We start from the raw sequence: 25492 nt of genomic DNA, 5'->3' as shown, positions 1-25492 counted from the left end.
GGGAGGGGGGGGGGGGGGGTAAACCGCACATTTATGAGAAAAGTTTCACGGTCGTAGATATATCGGGCCCGTAGCCAGCTCATAAAATTTGGTGGGGCTACGGAATGTTTTGGAGGGGCCGAGGATGAGGCCGGCTAAGAACCCTCATAAGAAATCATTGTTGGCAAAATATTGGGGGGGGGGGGGTAATTCGATATTTTGGACCCCCCCCCCCCCCCCCTCACCGTGGCTACGGGCCCGAGATATATGCTTTATCATCAGATGGGTGGGATGGGGTGGAGAATCAAAGTGCGGTATAATGATATAGACATATGTGATATCACAATTAATGCTTTGCGTCAATGAAATTGAATCACGGTGTGGTCCTTATAATTTATTATAAAAAATGACGTCAAACAGGGTGTTGGATTTCTCTCTTTATGGCGTATGCCTGTCTTCATTAGCCCAGTTCGGGGCAGAACAGTAGGACGTTAAACCCCCTTTCATTTCATCCGAATGTTGTGTATCTGTTCATACCACTAAACGTGTAGAATTGATAAACAAATAGAAGTGGCAACGTCTGAATGAGTGTAAACTGCCTTATCACATTAACCGTGTAACATATGTTGCCTTCAATTTACATTTCTTATCATATAGATATAGTTATTGCATATATGCTTCTACGTGTACATTGTAATTGTAATTTTAATCTGGTGGCCGGTTCAACTTAACGATACCTATCGTTTATGGTCTCAGACTAGCAATTATTTGCCCCTTGACTTCAATGTTAAATGGCATTAACAACACAGGCTGTAGCTTTTTGATCAACATTCCGTTGGTTCCAATCTTTATTGGCACAATGGGGACAACATTTGGCAATCTCCTCATCATAATTTTGTAGGGGGTTCACCATTTAGATTTGAAGTTGACTGGGGTGAAAATCTCACTTCCGACACAATGATTGCTCTACAGAAGGACACTTTAGACCCCCTATCCCTCCGCTGTTATATCATCAGTATTACCCAAAACTGCTATGAAATTGCAAATTTGATCCCTTTTCTCCAATTCTACACCAAAAGGTCAAACCCAAAAATGCAGGAAGAGGGGGGGGGGGGAATTAAGGGAAAAATTGTCTATTTATAACTCGCACTAGTCTTAGTCCTTATAATATTATGAAAGTTAACCAGTTTTGTACACTCGTTTGGATGGCCGAATGGTTATAGCGTCTGCGCGTTGTATCATAAGGTCTGTCATTGAGTCAACTGGCGTGATTCCCCGGTTGTACGTGACAAGGAGAAGGGTTGTCTGTCCAACCTTGTGGGTCTTCTTCGGGTCCTCCGGTTTCCCCCCACTGCTAAAGACCCCAACGCGCAAGCGAATTATTGAAATAAAATTGAACCATATAGTAGTCCCGAAATGACCTAGTTTGTGTCGAGTGGACGTTAAACCCCATCTCTCTCTCTCTCTCTCTCTCTCTCTCTCTCTCTTTCTCTAATAATAGTCTGTCTCTCTTTCTACCCTTCTTGAATGGCCTGTTTTGCTGACTTTTTTCTTATCTATAATCGCAGAAGAGGCTTTGAAATGATAATTTTCTGTCTGGTTAATTGTGAATACTCATGATTTAGAGACCGAAGGGTTGCAGAGCTAAGAGTTTGGTTGACTAGTATGTGACTTCAAATTTATGTATCTCAATATTCAACCTCATATAAACTTTAGCGCAAGACAGATGTTGTCTCATCTGTGGCGGAGGGTGTTCGGTCCAAGGAAAGATTTCGGGAAAACCTGGAGCCGAACAAAGAGACAAGAATTAACATTAAAGTCAATGGGAGAATATTTGGTGGTCTGCTCCCGAACATTTATCTGGGTTATCGTCATTATAATCTTTTAGAGGCATTTAGTAACTGGATAGAGCAATAAACAACACATAGGCCTACTTATGGAAGAACAATTACTGATTCATTTAGGCGACGTTTCGAAAGGGACGCTTGAAAACGTTGAGAGAGAGAGAGAGAGAGAGAGAGAGAGAGAGAGAGAGAGAGAGAAATGGGGTTTAACGTCCACTCGACACAAACTAGGTCATTTCGGGACTAACACATGGTTCAATTTTATTTCAATAATTCGCTTGCGCGTAGGGGTCTTTAGCAGTGGGAGGAAACCGGGAAAACGTTGAGAGAATACTCTTCGAAGCGTCGCCTAAATAAATCAGTCATTGTTCTTCCATAAGTATGTGTTATAATTTATTTATCTTCACTAGTATTAAGATGGGCTACAAACTCCTGTAAACCACACTTCGCCAATAAACAATACAACTCTAGATAATTTAATTTATACCAAACCAAAATACACAGCAGGTGTCATTGCGAGAATGTCAGAATTCCCCATGAATAATAATTATGTGGGACGTAATGTAAGTTCTCACAAAACCATGTGAAGAAGAGTTGCTAAAAGATTGACTTTCACACAGCGCTCTATAATCGATGTGTACATCACTGAATAACTCTATATTCACCTTTTTAAGATTGTATAAACTCCCATTAGAGATTAAAAACACTACCAATTCTGACGCGTACCAAAATTGTCAGTTTCCCGTTTATGTGTATATTGTTATTATACGCCGGTCACCAGCTTACAATGTATACATTTATTGTATGACCCACTACGCTAGAGAGTGGATACTTTATGAAAGTTTTCAACCAAGGGAGGGATCTAACAACCATACTAATAATTATGACAGGGATGTTTAACAATCAAAAATCAGCATTCAAACAATAACAAAAAATTATATGTCGTTATCAAGAAATTTTAGATAATATTGAAACTTCTACCATGGTAAACCTGTTTCACTATCATTGATGTAGTGATGTTTCTGTATTTAACGAGAGAGAGAGAGAGAGAGAGAGAGAGAGAGAGAGAAATGGTGTTTAACGTCCACTCGACACAAACTAGGCCATTTCGGGACTAACATATGGTTTAATTTTTTTTTTATTTCGATAATTCGCTTGCGCGTAGGGGTCTTTAGCAGGGGGGGGGGGCGGATGACCCGGAGAAAACCCACGAGGTTGGTCAGGCGACCCTACTCCTTGTCACGTACAACCGGGGAATCGAAACTCCGCCAGTTGACTCAGTGACAGACCGTATGATACAGCGCGCGCGTGCTAACCATTCGGCCATCCAACACCCTGTATTTAACGAAGTTTTGTGTTATTATCAATTTGATTAAAACACAGATCCTATTTTGTTTCGTTTTTTATAGTTCAAAACTTCGTTTTACTTGTCTTTACTACACTAGGATCTGGAAGAGTTGTTATATTATCCGCGGTCTGAATGATGTGAGGGATTAGCCAGTGAAACATTCTTTTTCGGCGAGTTCTTGGCGTGCGATGCACGGAGCTTTGGGTAAAACACTAGAAACGTTAACGGTGATTGATTAATCAATGTCTGACGTCATGTCAAAGACCGCTCGTATAATCCCTCACGCGACCTGCCACTACACCTGATCAGATCCCCGTGTAGTGTATAGGTCATCCAAAGAATAAAAAAACGAAACGAAATATAGATTTTTATTTTAATCCGATTGGGACCAAACCCGCGACAGTGGCACCATACAGTATAATACGTATAATATGCATTATGTAAGATTAAGCTAGATTGTCTGCGATATCACTTTGGTGAAAGCGGACGTTAAATAATGCTATTTCACATATTAAGCTAGATAGATTGCTGACCGTTTTTACTATAATAGTTCAAAAAATAGATAAAGAAAATGAATAATATTTTGAAAAATTCAATCAAATTACTTTATCCTGACCGAATTATTGGATGTTTGAAGTTTTGACAAGAAAAAGCCTAAATTGTTCCGATTGACAAGTACCATATTGCCTCAATAATAATTAAGAAAAGTCTTAGGTTTTAGCCCTTCAATCGGCAGTCTGTGCTAGTGGTCTCCATATTATCGTCTAACGAATCGTGGTGGGCATTGTCTAATCCGCTCAATATCAAAGCCATCCGATTGTCTAAATAAATGTCTAAATAATTATTTATGTAACATTTGGAGCCACATAAACGATTTGAATCGTGCATTATGCCGCTTTAAAAAAACACCTAAACACCTGTGTTGCATAACACATTCTCAGTATCTACCCCCCTCCCCTCACCTCCATCTCCAGGAGAAAATTAAAAAGCATGACATGTGTCATGGGTCTGATTTTTAGATTTTATATGATTAGATGATTTTTTTTTTAAGTTTATCATAAACACACGAGCACCTGCTATAATTTTGTTCATACGGGACGCTCGTATAGCTAACAATTTTTTTGTGGGTTTGCCTGTTTTCAAAATTAAAATTAAGTGAATCGATTAAATATATTCACGCAGAAAAATGTACGTTTTTTTTTAATATTGCAAAGGTTCCCCACCAGTGAGAGAGAGAGAGAGGGGGAGAGAGAGATGGGGTTTAACGTCCACTCGACACAAACTAGGTCATTTCGGGACTAACATATGGTTCAATTTTATTTCCATAATTGGCTTGCGCGTAGGGGTCTTTAGCAGTGGGAGGAAACCGGAGGACCCGGAGAAAACCCACGTCACGTACAACCGGAAATTTGAATAATAACCTTTAAAGTTATTCGGTCATCCCCGCAGACAGTAAGTTTAAATGAAATGAAATGTGGTTTAAAGGGACAATAACACTCTTGCTGGCTTGACAGCTCCAGAAAATAAAAAATAGCTTTATTCTAAGTATTAGATGTGTTAGTGTCCTACCTGTTGTGTAAATTATCCATTAAATCCTATTTTACTTGTCCAGAGGGTTCAAAAATATATTTAAATCCAAGTCACATTTGAAAAGCTTTACGTCAGGCTTTTCAAATCATTTAGTTGAATTTTTCCAATTTTTTAAATTAGGTGATTTGTATCATCAATTAATTGGAATATTGTAAAATAGTACAATTTGTTGACCAGAATAAAGATTGGGACATATTATTCAGTTACAACAAGAGTGGTATTGAGCCTTTAACGTCCTACCATTCTGCCCCAACCATAGAAATACGGCATGCAGTGTGCTATGCGGGACATTTTGTGGTATTGAGCCTTTAACGTCCTACCATTCTGCCCCAACCATAGAAATACGGCATGCAGTGTGCTATGCGGGACATTTTGTCCAGGCAGCGACGTTTACGCCAACTTTTCACCAAATTCCAACGGCCTAGGGTTCTTCATTTACGTACGCCGTGTACGACAAAGAGTACATGGGTTGACAGTGGTTTCTCTTTGCCCCTTCGAAAGAATACACGCTTTAACTTAGCCAGGACCTCACACCGTTCTGCGCCCTTGGCAACGGGACACTAGGCTTCAAAAACCGAGGAATGTACGGTTCCTGAACAACTGATCATTATTTCCGTAGTTGTGCCCTACACTTTTTCGATCTTTCATTTATTTGCATTTTCTAATGAATTAAATATATCTAATTTTAAGTAATATATATCATTATTTTAAGCATTCTTATTCTGAACGTGTAATTAATTATAATCCCGTGGGCCGTTTGTTTTTATTGGGATAAATTAACTATTAAAGCGATCGTTATCGTTTTCATACAACTGAGCTCATTACGTTCTATTATCCTTTGATATGAAATAAATAGAACAATGTTATTAATCAATACTCGCCGACGTAAATATAGGTCGTTATTGATCAATCACTCTACTTTCATTTTTATGACACGCCTGTCAAATCCAATGATAAAATGAAAGTAGACAATCCCACAATGCTGCAGCTTCCTGTTATTAGTGGACTCAATGGCGGCTATAGTCTAAACGAGTGTCGATTTATTGGATCAAGTTTATTTATGGTTAATGTTTAATGAGTGTATTGTATTAGTGTTTAAGTTACGGACTGCACGTTGTTAATTAATTATAGATTATGTACTAATTGAGCTCAACAAGCAGGTAATTATTCGCTATGGTATTTTATTTAGTTCTAGAAGGAGTGAGCGAGAGGTGTAGCATTCAACACTTGTCACGCTGTGTTGCTACTAACACATTGTAGCGAATATTGGACTTTGTTTAAACGGTTATCGTGTAATAACAAGAGTATTTCACACGAGTACTCTACGACATGAATGAATCTGGTTACTGACCGTGACCCCAGGTCATGACATACTGTGCAAACAGACCGTACATGCAGACTTTGTTTATATATGTACTGATAAGAACAGTACAGTTATAAATCATAAGTCACAAGATTTGGCTCGAGAATAAAGCATGCCGTATGGCTATTGCTGATACTTAAGAAAATCCATTCTTACATTTCCTTGTTCGATTCGCATGCACTCACTGACAGAACTTGTGATAAAAAGTAGGTTGGATTACAATGTACTAGTATAAAAATCATAAAAAAATTAACACTGTAACCCAGGTATCATTTAATCTTGTGTATCTAGCACTAATTTCTTTCATATTCGTTTAATATCAAATCTTTGTTTAAAAATTCGTAAAAATCGTTTAAAATCATCTAATTTGTACTTTTGTCCAGTTGAAAGCTGACTGATTAATTTTGATAATTACAAGTATCAAATTTCCTGACCACTGTTCAAAAATTAATCATCATACATCAATAATCAATTGGGTTGTTTATTTTTTAACAGTGATCGAGAAATAAAACACTTGTAAAATGGACACTCATTATCAAAATTGAATGGTCAGCTTTAAACTGGACAGATGTACAAATTAAACGATTTATGGTGATTTTAAACAGTTTTTACGAATTTTTAAACAAAGATTTGATATTAAATGAATGTGAAAGAAATTAGTGCTAGATTCACAAGATTAAATGATACCTGAGTTACAGTGTAATTAGATTATAGAATTTAATCAGAACTTACTATAAACCAGAAAGCAACAATAAAATGTTTTTATCTTTCCGAGTTATAAGAAATATTATATTTTCAGTTAAAATTAAGTTTTGGGTTTACAGTTTCAACATTAATTTTATATCTGTTTGCATCTTCCACCATTTATGTACAAGATGTAATTTGTCAGTGCACTGAGGTTGTACACTCGTCTGCTTATTTTAACAGTATGAATACAAATTTGTAGCATGCCATAAAAAAAATCTTTATCAATAATTTGAATAATTCAGAACATTCTTCTCATTGCCGTTGATCCAGTGTCTTTGATAGGCCGAAAGGCACTGAATGTTGAAAAGAGTGGAAAATGTGACTCAATGATCAGGATTTATTGGAGATGAATATCTTTTAATACCCAAACATTTATATTTATTTTCTGTAAGATATGTGCATTTTATTATGATTACACATTCAGTGGAGGAGGCAGGATATTTGGTTAGGTGTGCTAATCTAGACATGAATATAACTTTCAATTTCATCAGCTATGATAATGTTCTTGAGAATGATAAGTTATTTTTTTATACTTCGTTTTTATTTTTGAACTCTACTTGGTGTAGGTGTTCATCAGGTAATACCTCGACTGAGTTCAATATAGAGATTAGCCGGTTGATTTGTTGATATAAACCTTTGAATAATAGCGCCTAACAGGCAGCTGTGTTTAATTATGTTCTCCTGATTTTGATTGTTTCTGTGTGTTTGAAGTATATGTTTGTGATATGCGCTTAGAAACACTTCACGTGTAATGAAGCGCTATATAAATCGAACAATAATAATAATAATAATAATACTGTTGCCCCCACCTGGATCCACTGCAGTAGGCCAACATATTTTTAGGGCGGATATAATCATATCTTAAGTGGCTCAGTGGCTGAGGTGCTGGCTCACTAACCCAGCATCTGGGTTTGATCTTGATCCCAGCCTTGGTTGAGAACCTTCAGCTTCTACTTGTCACTGGTGCCGGACGGAGGGTTTGGAAAAGAACAACATCTAGTTGTTCAGATGGGAAAAAAACTGAGGCCCCGTAAATTCGTTGGCATGCACATCAAAGAACCCTTGTCAGTGGTGCAGGATGAATGACCGGACAAGGAGCAGCTTCCCAATCGGAGGGAAAATCGTGGACACGTAAAGATCCCTTGAGAGACGGAATTCAACAAAGACTAGGAGAAGTTCATCTCATAGCACACAGCATGGCATATGCCCGTCTTCATTAGCCCCAGTCAGTTCAATCCCTCCATTAGCCGAGAAAGTTCATCATGATTTTCCAATGTGGTTTCCCCATGTCAGTGGTGCAGGACGGAGGTCCTGACAAAGACAGCTGTCTAGTCATTCGGATGATAAAAAAACCAGGTCTATATATACATCAGCGTGCACGTAAAAGATCCCTGGCAGTTGGAGTTCAATATAAGAGTAGGCCATAGTGCCGCTGCCCGGGCAAAATTTCACTGTATGGCGTATTCCTGTCTTCATTAGCCCAGTTGGAGCAGAACAGTAGGACGTAAAACCAGTCCTCCATGTTTATAGAATTGTGCGGGAGCCATAAAAAGCTCCTGATACCTTGAATATATGCAGTTTATAAGTAAACAAAAACTGAAAGTAGTTTATTAATCTCAATATTTAGGAGAGCGATTTAGCTAATTTGCAGGAGTCTTTAATGACTCCTTCGAAGGAAAGTCGATGTGTGTCGAGAGGAGTAGGAGCGAAAGCTCCCCTTAAACGTGAGGGACTGACGTTAAACCCCATTTCATTAGCCCAGTCAGTGTAGAAAAGAAGATGATTTGATATTAATAGAATGGTATAATTATATTGATATGAGAGGCTACTAGGAGAATTATAATCAGTTTAGGGATTAAGATAAATGGTTTCTGTTAGAATATATTACCCTTAATAAATACTCATGTCTAACAAGTGTTGGATGGAGATGTCATGTATTAGCTTATAAGCCTTATACACAATGAAGGCACATTCAATATCTCTGGCTTATCTCAAGCAAGTGGTGGATGGAGATGTCATGTATTAGCTTATAAATGAAATGAAATGAAATGTTTAACTTCCCACTGTTCTGCTCCGAACTGGGCGAATGAAGACGGGCATACGCCATACAGTGTGCTATGCGGGAAATTTTGCCTGGACAGCGGCACTACGGCCTACTCTTATTGTCCCCCGCCTTTCGAAGAAAGCAGGGGACTATTAAAATGGGTTCGTCCGTCTGTCTGTCTGTCCGTCTGTCTGTCCGTCTGTCTGTCCGTCTGTCTGTCCTTCTGTCTGTCCGTCTGTCTGTCCGTCACACTTTTTGGGACACAATAACTCTCTTCCTAATTGAGCTAGAATGTTCAAACTTGGTGTATGTGTTTATTAGGTCAATGCCTTGATGGAGTTCGAAGATGAGCATTTTCCGCTTAGGATAAGCAGAGATAAGCAATTTGATTGGTTGATGCTTTGGGACACGATAACTCTCTTCCTAATTGGGCTAGAATGTTCAAACTTGGTGTATGTGTTGATTAGGTCAATGCCTTGATGGAGTTCGAAGATGAGCATTTTCCCCTTAGGGTAAGCAGAGATAAGCAATTTGATTGGTTGATGCTTTGTTTGTGTTATAGTTATAGGCTTGAAAACGACTTGTGAAATCTTGTTGAACGTCGCAGTGAAATAAACCATAGTAATTGTTATCCATAAATAACTTGGTGTATAGTTTCTTTACATCAATACCTTGACTAAGTTCGATATCAAGCATTTTCTGCTCAGGGTAAGCAGAGCGATAAGCAATTTGATTGGCCGAGACTTTGGAACACAATAACTCTCCTTCTAATTGAGCTAAAATGTTCAAACTTGGTGTAGGTGTTTATGATGTCAATGCCTTGATAGAGTTCGAAGATGAGTATTTTCTGCTTACGGTAAGTAGAGATAAGCAATTTGATTGGTTGATGCTTTGGGACACGATAACTTTAGTTCTAATTAAGTGAGAGTGATGAAACTTGGTGTATAGTTTCATTACATCAATACCTTGACTATGTTCAATGATGAGAATTGTCTGCTTAGGCTAAGAAGCAATAAGCATTTTGATTGGTCAAGACTTTGGAACATAACAACTCTGCTTCTAATTGAGGTAGAATGTTTAAACTTGATGTAGATGTTCGTCTTGACTGAGTTCAATGATTAACATATCAAGCTAAAGCTAAGCAGAGATAAGCAATTTCCTTGGTCGATGCTTTGGGACAAGATAACTTTGATTCTATCTGATAGAGAGTGATGAAACTTAGTGTATAGTTGATAATCAGTTTGATTGCTCGATACTTTTGAAAAAAATAGATGTGCGATTAATTAATATGGGTTATCTATTTATTTGGGGATTTCGGCGGGGGACATCAGCCTCACTGTTGGCTTGTATCGAATTCTAACTGTCAAGGGATCTTTTACGTGCACGCCAATGTGTACATGGGACCTCAGATTTTTGTCCCATCCAAATGACTAGACAGCTGTCCTTGTCAAGCCCTCCATCCTGCATCACTGACAAGGGGGAACCACGCCGGAATGTATTAGCTTATAAGCCTTAAACACAATAAAGGCATATTCAATATCTCTGGCTTGTCTATTGCGAAGGAGAAACACGACTTGTTGCAGTCCTTCACATTTATAAAATTGTGCGGGAACCATAAAAAGCTCCTGTCAATTTCTAAAATGAGAAAAAAGCTCCCGTAAAAAAACTCTTCTTAACAATATTGTAAGAGTAATTCTACATTTTCTTGAATTAAGGAGAGCCAAATTGTATTTATGCTTTAGTCTTGTTTAATATTTGGTGAATATGGTAGCCTCCGAATTTTCATCATGGAAACTGATAAATTGAACGTATGCAGTTTAGAAATTAACAAAACCTGAAAGTAGTTTAATAATCTCCATATTTAGGAGATAGATTTAGCTAATTTGCAGGAGTCTTTAATGACTCCTGCGAAGGAAAGTCGAGGTGCGTCGAGAGGAGCATGTGAAGGACTGTCATTGTTTGACATTTAAGATAATAATAATGTAGAAATGGCAACATCATGATTTTAACAGAGTCTCAGAAATAAAAATCCATGTACGTATGATGAAAATTAAGCACCAATATATAGAGGAATAGTGTATTTACCTTGTCTCAAAATTTCAAACCAAAATATTGAGTTGTTTGGAAATGAGTCCCTTTAATAAAATGTTAAATAATGGATAAGCCATGAAAAATTAGATATTAGTCGACTTTAAGTACTAATAAAGTGAAATTTTCCGGTGGGCACTGGGTGTTGTCTTGCATGAGGCAGGACACGCTTACTCTTTCTAAAACACCTCTTGTGATTGCTCATGTATTTGGGAAGTTTGCATATTTAATGAATTTATTGCGTCTTCGCATGTTAACAGTCATTAGAGATGTATATGTATAAATAATCTAATTCTGCAGTCATTTCAATCAGGGTTACTCTGGTGCGTACTCAGAAGAACTTCCATGATTGTCGTGGATGGTACTTGTAAAGCTGCACATGTATGGATATATTCTAATAGCGCAATGTTTCGACTTTTATTATCTTATCGATATCAAGCACAATCACATTAAACAAGAGCTAAATGTTGGCACCGGCACACCTTGGGACACATGAAAAAATAGTGGCACACCTGGCTAAATATATAGAAAAAAATATTTCAATTTTGCAAAATAAAAACATGTTAAAACATACATTATGCAAGAGCTAAATCTGCTAATTGCAGGTATTTCTTTAGGCCTGAAATGTTATCTAAATTATTAATTAGAAATTAATTAACTTATCCAGACCATAATCAACTCTCGGTGGCATCGCTAGCCTGCGATATTTACTGGATTATGATTCTATTTGCTGCTCGACTGCCATTCATAATTTAATCATGAAATGGATGATCGGGACTATGACTTTTATCGTACAGACTTTAGTAATGATGATCGAGACTAATTTCAAAATTCAATCGCTTAATTCTCGGTTCATAGTGGATCAATTTGACTGAAATTTTCAGCGAATTGCCCTTACATTATCTAGTTTTTAACTATTATAGTGAGAACTGCCAGCTCTTTATCTTATCTCCTATAAAGGAGCTAAATCGCTAACATTTGGGACCTAGAAATTCACAAAAGTGGGTCGCAACGCATATAATACTGTAATATGAATGTATATAAACTGATTTACATTTAATGGTTTCCGTTTTTACTCCAATTTCAAATCAGTTATGTTCGGCGAAATAAGTCAGCAATCTCAATCGAGTGCAAATTTCTAGCGTCTAGTTATTCTAGTGTACATAACTCCATTTGATTTGGTGCAATGTGTCTAGCCTCGTCCCTCGAGTCTCTCAATACAACTGGGGCTGAAGCGCATAATGGTACACGATTCGTGTACCAATGATAAAAAAATTATTTTATCTTAAATATCGGATATCAGAAGCTCATCTTTTCCCGGTAAGTTTACATCATCAATGTTGATTTAAATTGACAAATAATTCTTGTTTTCGATGTCGAAGATTTTGGAGGATTAGGTCCTTTAAGTACATGTAAATATGACATTAAGTAAAGTTGCGGTCAGTATACCGTATATGATATAATCATGGTGAGGCCATTTATCTGCTATATGTATATGTAGAGAGAGAGAAGGGGGGTTTAACATCCACTCGACACAAACTAGGTCATTTCGGGACTAACACATTGTTCAATTTTATTTCAATAATTCGCTTGCGCATAGGGGTCTTTAGCAATGGGAGGAAACCAGAGAAGTGTCTGTAACAGATGGTTTCATTGGCTAATTTCTCACGCTATCCAAAATGCAGATTATATAAAAACTCTTCCAGATCTTAGTGTAATACAGACAAATAAAATAAAATTTTGAACAGTAAAAAACAAAACGAAATAATCAGATTGCTTTTTATTCTGTGTGAATCCAAGCTGGAAGAAGTTTCTGAGTGGTGGCGAAAATTTCTAACTTTATGATCATGTTATCGTTAATAGGTACATGTATATAAATTTGCTCAGTCAATCAAATTATTTTTTACCCATCACTGAAGACCTCTAACCTCTTCAAGTAATGTTTTGTAAAATAACTTATGATAAAGATCTAAACATTATTGTTATAGTGAAGCCCAAATGTACATGTTAATGAATTCTTAAATCACCAAGCAGATAAAATATGATATTAAAAATAAAGGTGTAAGTTATTGCAATAAGCGTGTAAATGTAAGGTGTTATGATAATAACACTGATGTGTTAAACAGGTACTCTAATATGTAAATAAATCAATAATACATGTACTTATCTATATACATGTTGATGGATAGATAAACACATGTATATATACACCTTATATACCAGGGCCTTTATTCACGAAAACTTAAACTAAGATAAAATCGAAATTTTAAGAAATACCGCAATTCGATTGGCTGACCAGTAAAATCAATTTGCATATATCCAATGAAGTTGCAGTATTTCTTAAAATTTCGGTTGTAACTTAGTTTAAGTTTTCGTGAATAAGGGCCCAGATACAACGCATATGCACTAACCCACCCCCCAACCCCCAACCCCCACCCCCCTATTTGACAACAAGCAATAAATGTGATTATTATGAAAGTCAAGCCAATAGTATTTTGTTTTTAATAATGTGGGCGGTTGGATGGCCGAATGGTTAGCACATGCGCGCTGTATCATAAAGCCTGTCATTGAGTCAACTGGCGTGGTTTCGAATCCCCGGTTGTACGTGACAAGGAGTAGGGTCGCCTGTCCAAGCTCGTGGGTTTTCTCCGGGTCCTCCGGTTTCCTCCCACTGCTATAGCCCCCTACGCGCAAGCGAATTATTGGAATAAAATTGAACCATATGTTAGTCCCGAAATGACCTAGTTTGTGTCGAGCGGATGTTAAACCTCTCTCTCTCTCTCTCTCTCTCTCTCTCTCACTCTTTGAGTAATGTCCCTTGATTGACATTTACCAACATCCTGTGTGATGTGATGACTATATGACTCCTGTAGCTTCTGTGTAAATTACATTGAATATTGACATGTAAGCCAATGACATTGTACTTATTAAAATTTTAAAGCTTTGCCTTCTGTCTTATTAAAATATTTGAGTGTTTGAAGTCAACAATCAAGATAGTGGAAAGAAAGGATCGTACTACAATCTGATTCATTTAAAATACAGATCTATATTTCTTTCTGTCTTTTTTATACTTTCGTTGGCCTCTACTATATGAAGATCTGAGCGGTTGTTGTGGAAGGTCGCGTCAGACGTCATACGAGCGGCTTTTTGACCCTATGACGTCAGACATTTGATTAACCAATCAGGGTTGATATTTCTAGTGGGTTACCCACAGTTCCGTGCACCTCGCGCCCAAAACTCGCCATCTAGCCCTAACAGACCGTTTCATTGGCTAGTCTCTCACATCATCCAGAACGCGAGTTATATAACAAATCTTCCAGATCCTAGTGTAGTAAAGACAAGTAAAACAAAATTTTGAATGATTGAAAATCATCAGTTCAATTTTCTTTTGCCTCGAAATGTCTTAAATTACATTATTTTCCAACATTATTTCATAATATTTCAAGCACTTTGATCCATTGTTGCTCACTGTCGGTGTTACTGTATTTATTTTATTTTTAAGAATGGCTTGCCAGAGTTCGTTCTTTGAACGTATACGAGAGAGAGAGAAATAAGGTTTAATGTCCACTCGACACGAACCAGGTCATTTCAGGACTAACATGGTTTTTAAATTTTATTTCAATAATTCGCTTGCGCATAGGGGTCTTTAGCAGTGGGAGGAAACCGGAGGACGCGGAGAAAACCCAGGAGGTTGGACATGGGACCCTACTCCTTGTCACGTACAACTGGGGAATTGAAACCACGCCAGTTGACTCAATGACAGACCTTATGATACAACGCGCACAATGTATACGAGGATGAGTGTGCATTATTGTGTGATATACAATGATTGCTCACTTGACATGACTTGAAATAACTTGTTGTATGTCTTGACTTGTAATAACTTTGTCTTGAGGCATTGGAACAACAATCAATAATCGTAGACATGTTCTCCTCTTGCTTCTTTCATTCACATGTACATGTACACTCTCACACATATAATAAAAGCTAATCTTTCTGCAATTTAAAGACTCTTGTGTGTCATTTTTCACAGTTAATGTTAGATTTTCTACGACATACATGTAGTCCTTGCTGGAATGGAATAAAATTGATTAATTAAAGTGGCATTATTAGAGATTAGATTAGTGGTTCTCAACCTTTTTGGCAACGGCACACCATGGAACGCATGAAAAAATAGCGGCACACCTGGCTAAATATATATGAAAAATATTTGAATTTTGAAAAAAACTATGGTAAATCAGGCGGCTTACTACATTAGACAGAGACTAGTCATAGACATGTGGTAGTGTATATTTGTGTATATTTGTATTTATTGTATCTTGAATATTTGTTGTATTATTGTCCCTTTAATATATTAGTTATTTATGGTATATTTGGTGTTCGTTGTATTGTCCCTTTAATAGTCCATCTCTAAGCTGGTTAAGAATATCTTTACAACAGCAAGTCTAAACTCTACTCACTTTTAACTCACTAAAATAACCACATCTCAGCTTCTCTTTCAAATCTCACTTGCATCTTAACCTTGTTACAAGGAGGATCACATTCTGTCACTTGGTAAGTTTTATATTTATTTGACTGACTTTAATATTTTATCTGTTTAATATGGTAATGTAATTAGAATATATTTATATATATGAAATAATTAAGTTATTAGTATATTTCTATAAGTATTTCCATAAGTATGTTTGTGTAATTGAGAATATTCTACTCTCGGCTATTTAGTGTTAATTTATTCATAACCTTAATTTCAGTCTTTGTGTCATACTGTGTCTGTATGGTAGCCATATTTAAGACATCAACCCTATTATAAACTCCTATTTTATAGGGTATGTATATGTATTTGTATGTAATTGTATTAGTTAAAACTCATTGTAAATATATCTTATCCATTCCTTTGTTTCAAATCAATTATTTCCCGCCACTATTTTAAATATATGTATATAGTGTAAACTATTACTATTCTTGATTTTTATACATTTCTTTATGTCTTTCAGAGTTTTTTTTATATGTATACTAAATTGATGATCCACAATAAAATCCTGAACCCATGACCTGGTGTTTTGTTCGTCTTTGTGAATAGAACCCTGCTACAAATTTGGCGCCCAACGTGGTTTTGGTGGATTGATATTTTCAACGTATTTCAAGTTCATCATTTTCAAGTTCTACAGTTCTACAGCTACAAACAGTTTCAAACGTGTGTCAGTGTTAAGTGTTAATTACTAATTCATTGGATCCAATGTAAGTTTTATAAAATTATATTATTTAAGTAATTAAGTACTGGCCAGAGTGTGTGAGAGTGAAGGGTGATAACCGGTTTGTTTTGTCTTGTCTTGTCCTTTATGTTCTGTGTTACTTTGTGTATAAATATCTATATAATAAGTCATAATTTATATAGTCTATATTTTGCAACACTTGATTTTGAGAATCATTTGCTTTCATAATATATCTACATATTTGTTTATATATACAAATACAGTTTGATAAATATATCATAAATATAATATAATTAATAGTTATTACATACTATTGGTATAACTATAACATTTATACATTTACAATTGCTTAGTTACCATATATTAACGTGTCTAGTACAGTATCGTGTATTCGTGTATTTTCCTGAGAAACATATTTCATAATTTAGTTTATTTCATATTTAGTAAATTTTAAGAGACAGCCTTGACAGACATTTTACTATTGATTTAAAAACAGCCACACACTTGCTTGGTTAAGCGCATCCACTTCACTACACATAAACTTCTATAATTAACAACTATCATATCTATCTACATCTATAGCTAATAATAATTGTCTTTTAGTTTTGGTGGTCAAATAATAGATATTATTCTCAGGTAATAACTATTGATTGACCTAGTTGGGTAATGTTGTTTGAATTTTCCCACTTGTAACTTTCTGGTATGTCAACGTGACCTGCTTTGTTATTAGGTGTGGTGTATAGTCTTGATTGTCAGTTCTGTTTTGATATCTTTTGTCACTGTCGACTATTGTTCATTGATTTAGTCTTGGTCATTGTAGCTTTATTTTATTACTCCAGGTTTCATATATTGTAGTCTTGATTGTCCATGCTGTTTATACTTGTGATCTTCTTGACTGTGGATTCGGTTGTCAACTTTAATGTTTATGTTTTCTAGACTTGTTTATCCAGTGATATATTTTCTTGTAGTATTCCAGTTGTGTCATCTTGATCTTATTCTGTAGACTTGTATACCCAGTCGTGATTTATCAGAAAATTCTTGTGCTCTTTCACTCTGATTTTCAACTTGGATATGCAGTATATAATTTATTCATCTTTTCATTTATAAATTATCCTTGTTTATCGATTATAGACTTTGTTTTCCAGTTTGATATTAATTTCACATCGAAATAAATTTCAACTTTTCTATTTTATTTCAATTTTACTTGGAATTTGTTTTTCGTCTGATGAGTTTCAACTTGATTGAATTTTGTGTTTTCAATATCTAAGATTGTATTTTATTACAACATTACAGTTTCAACTTCGTTTTTTTTCTTATGTCGTTTAGACATAGTTTTGTGTTTTCAATATCCAGGGTTGTATTTTATTATAAAGTTTGGGTTTCAACTTTAGTATTTTTTTCTTATGTTGTTTAGACATAGTTGGCTAGTGTTATATCACATTTCATTTTCCGTTAACATTTTGTCATTGTTTGATGAGTTGGTTATATTCTATATTTTGTATTTTCATTATGGCTGAAGGTGGTAGAACGTTTACGCCAACACAAGATATGATTGATCAGTTAAAGGACATAGTTTCTTCATTTGATCCGGCAATTCAAAGAGAGGTTTTTCAGTCAATTATTTCAAATGGTTCTTTTGTGCCAGGCCCTGATAATAATTATACATGTCAACCAACTACGGCTTCATCATCACAACAGCCAACTTTAGCTTTTAATCCTGTTACACATTCTACTCCATCTTTGGACGCTACCTATGTTATCCCCCAACGCCGCACATCTCGTTCACATATTCCAAGATCAACTGCTTCTACTGATCAGATTTCTAATTTTTCACAACCTGTCCAGAGAACATCAAATATTTCTCAGTCCCAGCTTCAGACTTCTTCAATTTCACATTCTTCCCCAAGATTGTCATCATTTTCCGGGGATTTTAATAAAGGGGATGTTTCTTATGAACAATGGAGATTAGAAATTATTGGACTAAAGTCAGAAGGGATATATTCAGATACTTCTATTATTAATTCTATTCGTCGTGCAGCGAGAGGTACTGTCGCCCAGAGCCTAGTTACGGTAAAGTTTGATTCTGTGGAGCAACTTATATATTTTCTGGATCCATTATTTGGTGAGATATTTTCAGATGAATGTTTAATGAGCCGTTTATATTCAACTTCTCAGGCAGCTACAGAAAGTATTTCTTCATGGGCATGTAGATTACAGGATATTGTTTTTAAATTGAAATCAGCTAAAATTCTTAATGAACCATCTGCATCAAATGTCTTAAAGAACCGGTTTTGGAATGGGTTATATCGCGATGACTTGAAGGTATCAACACGGCATGTTCTTGATTCTAATGCCACATTTTCTAATTTAATGTATGCTGTAAGAAGGATGGAAGAAGAGAAGTCAGCAACTGTTTCTTCACATACAGAATTTACTTTTCCTAAATCGACTTCGTCTAGTTTAAGTAATTGTACTAGATCTATGGGATCTTTAACTTTGAATTCATCAAACGAAAGTACCAGTGATTTTTTACAACTTCATCAACAGATGTCTTCATTAATAAAGGAGGTTCGTAGCTTTAAATCCAAAGTATCAGAATTGGAATCTAAAATAGATCAGAGACATACATATTCACACAGGGCTGAAAATATTCCATCTTCGTCATCTCAGTTTGTTCGTCCACATCCATTTCCTCAGTTTAATCCTCGTCGTCCACCACCTTCATTTGTAGTTCCTCCTCCATCAACAATGCAACATAGACAAGACTTTTCACCCAGAATTAATCCTAGTCCTATATGTTGGGATTGTCAACAACCTGGCCATAGAAGAGGAGACACAACATGTCCTTTAAACTACAACAGGCCTACTTAAAGGGACAGTCAGTAGGTCTCGAAAACGTTTCAGTTGATAACTCCATGGGTATCAACAATTGTCCCATTTCTTCAGATTTAGTTGGTCATTCCAACACTTCATCGTTATTAATTAATGGAATTAATTGCTCAGTTTTATTGGATACTGGTTCTATGATTTCAACTTTAGAAGATAATTTATATCGTCATCAATTTTCATCATTTGAATTGTTTCCTTTAAATGATTTATTAGATATTCGTTCGGCTGGAGGTCATAAGGTCAACTACCTTGGATATATTGAAATATCTGTGCAGATTCCTGATACAGATATTCATATGGATGTTTTATTTATTATTGTACCTTCTAGTACTTCATCGTCACAGATTCGTGTTCCTGTTATTATTGGTACCAATATTTTAAATCGATTGTATAATTCTTTTAATGTCCATAATTCACATATAGATTCTTCTTGGAGTTCAACTTTTACTTGTTTATCTAATCAACTTAAAGAGAGTAATGAAGTTTATGATTTAAAATCTACATCTTCAACGACCATACCAGCTCATTCATGTATTTCGATATCCGGATTTTCACGCCTTCCTAAGCCAATTTCGTCTAAACAATATATGGCCACAGATTATTATTCTTCACATCCAAGTTTAAAGATTGTTCCTGGTTTAGTTCGCTGTAATAATTTCAATATTTCTTCTCAACGTATTAAAGTTAAAATGCAAAATGACTCTTCAACACCTATCACCATTCCAGCAAAGTCCATTATTTGCCAGCTTCATCAAGTGGATATTGTTCATTCCAATTCGTCATCTGATAGTATTAATGATTTATTAGGAAGTATTCATACAAATGATTTAAAGAATAATTTTTCTGAAGGCGAAGTTCGACAGTTCAACGATTTAATTATTAAATACAAGGATATTTTCAGTTCATCAGACACCGATATTGGTAGGACAGATTTAGTAAAACACAAGATCAATCTTTCTGATAACATTCCATTTAAACAACGTCATAGAAGAATACCTCCATCAATGTACCAGGAAGTTAAAGATCATATACAAGAAATGCTTGATTCTAATGTAATTCGTTCTTCTTCAAGTCCGTATGCTTCACCTATTGTTCTTGTTCGGAAAAAAGATGGTGGTCTTCGTTTCTGCGTAGATTATCGTAAACTTAATTCACTTACTATTAAAGATGCCTATGCTCTACCACGTATTGAAGAAACCCTTGATTCATTAAACGGTTCAAAATTTTTTTCTTCTCTCGACTTAAAGTCAGGTTATTGGCAGATTGAAATGGACGAGGCAGACAAACATAAAACAGCATTTACTGCAGGTGCTCTCGGGTTTTGGGAGTTTAATACTATGCCATTCGGACTTACTAACGCGCCGGCTTCTTTTCAGAGAATGATGGAACGCTGTATGGGTGATATGAATCTTTTACAATGTATGATATATTTAGACGATGTCATTATTTTTTTTAAAACCTTTCACGAACATATGTCCAGGTTAGAGTCAGTTTTTAAACGTCTTCGTCAACACAATCTTCGGTTAAAACCTTCAAAATGTAGTTTTCTTCAGACTTCAATTAAGTATCTTGGCCATGTTATTTCTGCAGATGGCATTCATACAGATCCTGATAAAATTGAGACCTTAAAGTCCTGGCCTATTCCTTCAACTGTGGAAGAAATTCGAAGTTTCTTGGGTTTTTGTGGGTATTTTCGTCGTTTTATCAAAGATTTTTCTAAAATAGCGAAACCTTTAACTGATCTCCTCGTTGGTCATTCTACTACTAAAAAGAAAAGATCTGCTAAAATTTCACCTGTGTTTTTCTGGGGTCCTGAACAACAGAATTCATTTGATTTTCTTATTTCTCAATTGATTTCATCACCTGTATTAGCTTATGCTGATTTCACTAAACCTTTTGAAGTTCACATTGATGCCAGTACACGTGGGTTAGGAGCAGTTTTACTCCAAGTTCAGGATGGTAAAACACGTGTTGTTTCATATGCAAGTAGAAGTCTTTCTAAATCTGAACGATTGTATCCTGCAAATAAATTAGAATTTCTCGGATTAAAATGGGCTGTTTGTAAAAAGTTTCACGATTACCTTTATGGGAATAAATTCAATGTAAAGACTGATAATAATCCTCTTACCTATGTATTATCTTCTGCTAAACTCGATGCTACTGGTCATCGTTGGCTTGCCGAATTATCTACATATGATTTCTCCCTGGAATATTTGAGTGGAAAACAGAATACCCTTGCAGATGCTTTATCTCGTCTTCCATATAATAAAGTTAACAATTCAGTTGTCTCTGCAGTCACTTTAGCTCATGATATAGATGAAGGTAGAGTTCAGTCCCTTTGTTGTACACAAGATGTTTCACTTCCAACTGTTTCACCACCGGTTGATTCCATTATTATCGACAGCAGCCGTATGAGAAGATGTCAGCAAGCGTGCCCTTCTTTAAAATCTGTTTTTAAATGTGTTCAGACTGGAGTTAAACCGACATATGATTTTTTACGCAGTTTTGATCAGGAAGCCAAACATATTCTTCGCCATTGGGATAATTTATTTATTATGGATGATATTCTTTATCGCAAATATTCAATTTCTGTTTCATCTGGTCCCATTTTACAGATGGTTGTTCCTGTTTCTCTTCGAGACACTGTGTTTACTTTTCTTCATGATAATATGGGTCATATGGGTAGGGATCGTACTCTTGATCTTTTTAAGTCTCGTTTCTTTTGGCCTGGAATGTCTAAATTCGTAGAAGATAAAATCAAATTGTGTTCACGCTGTATCCGCAGAAAATCGCCTAACATTTCAGAAAGAGCTCCACTTATCAATATTAAAACTTCCCAGCCTCTTGAATTAGTATGTATGGATTACCTTTCCCTTGAACCTTCAAAGGGTGGCTTCGAAAATATTTTGATCATTACAGACCATTTCACTAAGTATGCAGTTGCAATTCCCACGAAAAATCAGACAGCTAAAACTACAGCCAAAGCCATCATCCATAATTTTATTCTTCCGTATGGTATTCCCGCTCGTCTTCACTCAGATCAAGGTCGAAATTTTGAAAGTGATGTAATTAAAGAAATGTGTTCTATTCTGGATATTAAGAAATCCCGCACCACTCCTTACCATCCTATGGGTAATGGTCTTACTGAACGCTTCAACCGAACCTTAATGAATATGCTTGGTACTTTATCTGATGATCAAAAGCAGAATTGGAAAGATTATGTACCGTATCTTGTTTACGTTTATAACTGCACTAAACACGTTTCAACTTCTTTTAGTCCATATTTTTTAATGTTTGGTCGACAGCCTAGGTTACCCATTGATTTTATTTTTGGTACTTATTCTTCTCCATCTGATATACATACTTTTTCTAAATATTCTCAAGATTTTCAACAACGGTTTCAAGATGTTTATAATATTGCTCAAAAGAATATTCAAAGCGCTCAAGAAAAACAGAAATTTCATTATGACCTCAAGTCACGAGGAGCTACATTAGATATCGGAGATTTTGTATTGGTTCGTAATGTTCAGATTCGCGGAAAGAATAAACTCGCAGACAAATGGGAAGAAGATGCTTATGTTGTTATTGCTCAACCCGACCCTACTATTCCAGTTTACAGTGTAATGAAAGACGGTGATTCATCAGCACGAACTCTTCATAGAAATCTTTTACTTCCAATCAGTGCTAAGGGCGTTCCTGTATCTAAATCCTCTTTTAATCCATATTTAAGGTCAAATAATTCTTTCAATTGTTCATCATTATCAGATGATTCACAAGTTCTGGCACATGCTTCGCTTTCAGTTTCCCCGGATCCAGTTTCTGAAGTTACTACAGACCCTTTTATTATTCCGGTTTCTGTTTGTACTCCTGTTCCTGTATCCGATTTAAACTCAGTGTGTAACCCTGTTGTTTCAAGTATCCCTGTTAAGGATGTCAATTTTATTTCGGATAAAGTTGCTAGTTCAGATTTTGTTTCTAATTCACCTGTTTCCATGAATTCTACTGCTAATTCAAGTATTACCAGGGTGTCTAGATCGTCAATACCCGTTCCTGTTATTTCAACAAGAGTTTTAAGGTCGCATTCAAATAAAGTTGCTACTCCAATTAAGAAGTCCGTTATCCCTATTCCCGTTAAACGATCACAACGAATAAAACATCCCCCAGTTTGGTTTGATTCGGATATTTACGATTTGAAGTAGTTTTTATTGCAAATAAGGTTATAGTTATATTTTTCCGTGTGTTTGGGTGGGTTTTTTTTGTTTGTTTTTTTTATATGTCAGTGTCGGGGACGCCACTTCTCCTGGTGGGGGGATAATGTGGTAGTGTATATTTGTGTATATTTGTATTTATTGTATCTTGAATATTTGTTGTATTATTGTCCCTTTAATATATTAGTTATTTATGGTATATTTGGTGTTCGTTGTATTGTCCCTTTAATAGTCCATCTCTAAGCTGGTTAAGAATATCTTTACAACAGCAAGTCTAAACTCTACTCACTTTTAACTCACTAAAATAACCACATCTCAGCTTCTCTTTCAAATCTCACTTGCATCTTAACCTTGTTACAAGGAGGATCACATTCTGTCACTTGGTAAGTTTTATATTTATTTGACTGACTTTAATATTTTATCTGTTTAATATGGTAATGTAATTAGAATATATTTATATATATGAAATAATTAAGTTATTAGTATATTTCTATAAGTATTTCCATAAGTATGTTTGTGTAATTGAGAATATTCTACTCTCGGCTATTTAGTGTTAATTTATTCATAACCTTAATTTCAGTCTTTGTGTCATACTGTGTCTGTATGGTAGCCATATTTAAGACATCAACCCTATTATAAACTCCTATTTTATAGGGTATGTATATGTATTTGTATGTAATTGTATTAGTTAAAACTCATTGTAAATATATCTTATCCATTCCTTTGTTTCAAATCAATTATTTCCCGCCACTATTTTAAATATATGTATATAGTGTAAACTATTACTATTCTTGATTTTTATACATTTCTTTATGTCTTTCAGAGTTTTTTTTATATGTATACTAAATTGATGATCCACAATAAAATCCTGAACCCATGACCTGGTGTTTTGTTCGTCTTTGTGAATAGAACCCTGCTACAGACACATAGAACGACTCAAACTAAAGAAAAACACAGCTATGAACAACTGTGAATACACAATAAATTGGGATCCTGTGGTTTTTCGCATTTTCATAGTGTGCCATTCAAAATTTTGCGGCACACTTAGGAATCACTGGTTGAGAATGACTGGATTAGATAAAGAGCTGACAGTTCTTGCTATATTAGTTAAAAAAATAGATAATGAAAAGGGAATATGTTGAAAATTTTCAGTCAAATTACTTCATTCTGAGCCGAGATATTATCGTTTGAAGAACAGTGTAACCGTTGTTAAGATATTAAACGAAGTCTCAATTATCCATTTTTAAATTAAATCATTAAATGGCCGAACCGTTCTAAATTACTTGGTCTTGTCATGTTAATTAATGTCTAATCAATAATTTATATAACATTTAGGGCCTGATTTAGTTCTTGTATAATGCCTGCTTAACATTTAATTAAGAAAATAAAACCAAAATGTCAAGTGTAGTTCATCATTTTGCTTGAATTTAATCGAATTGCATGACTGATAATGGTCGAAATTTTTTGTATTGATTTGTGCATTTTCAACACTTTATATGTTAAAGTGAGAGAGAAATGGGCTATAACGTCCACTCGACACAAAGTAGGTCATTTTGGGACTAACACATGGTTTAATTTGATTTCAATAATTTGGTTGCACATCCACAGCCTTCGACATTGACAACACAAATTATTTGTCAATTTAAATCAACATTGATGTTGTGATCTTTCTGGGAAAAGTTGGGCTTCTGATATCCAAAATTTAAGACAAAATAAACATTTTACCATTGGTACACGAATCATGTACCATAATGCGTTTCAGCACCATTTGTAACAAGGGACTCAAAGATTGAGGCTAGACATATTCCACAAGTCATGTCAAACAGTGACGCCATATTCTTATCTGGGGGCAAGTGCAATAAATACTATTGGTGTAGACTGGAATAACAGACACTAGAGATTGCCATTCGATTGAGACTTCTGGCGTATTTCACCGAACATAACTGATTAGAAATTACAGTAAAAACAGAAAAAATTGAATGTAAATCAGTTTATATACATTCATATTACATTTATATACCTATTTGTATCAATTTCTCAATTTCTAGGTCCTAAATATTAGCCATTTAGCTCCTTTAAATAATGAAGAATATTGAATCATGGATTCAATCTGATTGCTATTTACGGCTAAAATAATTTGTATTTGTGCATATAAATGAATGTCAATGATTGGACTTGT

At 35.4% G+C, this 25492-nt stretch overlaps 1 protein-coding gene across 9 annotated transcripts in view; it reads left to right on the top strand.

Annotated features, from left to right (window-relative positions):
- Positions 1–5756: 5756 nt before the first annotated feature.
- Positions 5757–25492, top strand: part of LOC126814921 (peripheral plasma membrane protein CASK) — a 416793-nt gene continuing 397057 nt past the window's right edge. For 5 of the 9 annotated variants that reach the window (XM_050540452.2, XM_050540435.2, XM_050540444.2 and 2 more), the window contains exon 1: positions 5757–5921. The gene's annotated coding sequence lies outside the window, so the exon portion shown is untranslated. The remainder of the gene's footprint in view (positions 5922–25492) is intronic. The other 4 variants (XM_050540427.2, XM_050540390.2, XM_050540417.2 and 1 more) reach the window with 1 other exon arrangement.

The sequence above is a fragment of the Patella vulgata genome, chromosome 1 (assembly GCF_932274485.2).
Source record: "Patella vulgata chromosome 1, xgPatVulg1.2, whole genome shotgun sequence".
NCBI classification, from domain to species: domain Eukaryota; kingdom Metazoa; phylum Mollusca; class Gastropoda; family Patellidae; genus Patella; species Patella vulgata.
This window is presented reverse-complemented; position numbering and strand designations above follow the sequence as displayed.